The sequence below is a fragment of the Propithecus coquereli genome, unplaced genomic scaffold (genome assembly GCF_000956105.1).
Source record: "Propithecus coquereli isolate 6110/MARCELLA unplaced genomic scaffold, Pcoq_1.0 Scaffold29, whole genome shotgun sequence".
Taxonomy (NCBI): domain Eukaryota; kingdom Metazoa; phylum Chordata; class Mammalia; order Primates; family Indriidae; genus Propithecus; species Propithecus coquereli.
The window spans coordinates 3812759-3813923 of record NW_012148507.1 but is presented as its reverse complement, the minus strand read 5'-3'; the positions used below and the strand labels follow the sequence as shown (position 1 = coordinate 3813923).

The 1165-nt window shown below is 28.2% G+C and overlaps 1 protein-coding gene across 1 annotated transcript in view; it reads left to right on the top strand.

Moving 5' to 3' along the window:
* TFAP2D (transcription factor AP-2 delta (activating enhancer binding protein 2 delta)) overlaps positions 1 to 1165 on the top strand; it is a 63760-nt gene that overhangs the window by 35951 nt on the left and 26644 nt on the right. The gene's annotated exons all lie outside the window — the stretch shown is intronic.

Here is a 1165-nt window from a genome sequence, read left to right as displayed (position 1 = left end):
ACATTATGTGCACTAATATGGTTACTTCATTGCAAAAGTTTTTATATTGAATTAGACTCTTTTGCCAGAGCCTAGAACAGGAAATCTCACAGTGCAGGAATGAAAGAAATGGTTACAGCATGAATGGATGGATGAAAAAAAAGGAATGAAAAGATTACTCTCTGTTGGTAACAAATTAAAATTTAACATACTTGCATAAATGAAAGAGCCTAATTATGATGCTTAATTAATATTTGCACACACTGAAACTTCAAATCAGGATGTTAAGTAATATCTCCATATTAGTGATGGAGGACTTTTCCATTATATAAATGTGCTTAACTGTCAAATAAATAAGCACAAAAATCCCACCATTTCTTATATAGTCATTAGGTATAAATCATACAAATAAACAATCACTAAAGAATTCTTAGGCTTACTCCTTGTTTTTTTTAGTATATATAAGAGAAAACTTTTGAGATAAAAGCTTTTAGAGGGCAAAACTATAAACAAATATTGAACCTCAGTTAATGATATGTATGCTGAAATGTTTAGGGAGATGTGTATTGAGGTTTAAAATTACTCCAAAATGCATAAAAAATATGAATTGATGATGGATAGAGGTATAAAAAGATGAATAGATGTGTGATAAAGTCAGTTTAGTATAATATTAAGGATGATCATATGGGTGTTCACTGTAAAATTTTTTCAACTTTGCTATATGTTTGAAATTTTTCCTACTATGTTTGAAAAAAATTCTCAGGAATTGATTTACATTTTTTTCTTAGGATTTCTAATTTTGTGAAAGGCAAGAATAATTTAACAGGGAAATTACTCTCAGGACTATATTTTTTTTTTAGCTCTATACCATCCTAAAATGTCTTCCTGTTTTTTATTTTTGTTAATTTTCTGTCATTTTTTGTAAACATGAATTCCTCAATCTGAAAGACTAACATTTTTTCTAGAAAAAATAGTATCTTTATTAAGGATATTTTACTTGATATTAACTAGCTAGTCTATTTTATACACCTATAAACCTTTCTTCCTCCTCCTCTGTTATAATGCTATTTTTATTTCTTCCCGGTATTAATTCATCAAATACTCTCTGAGTATAAAGCAGAATCAAATCCATCACTTCTTAGACTGTTACTTTGACCAATCACCAAACAAGCTTTGTATGATTTTG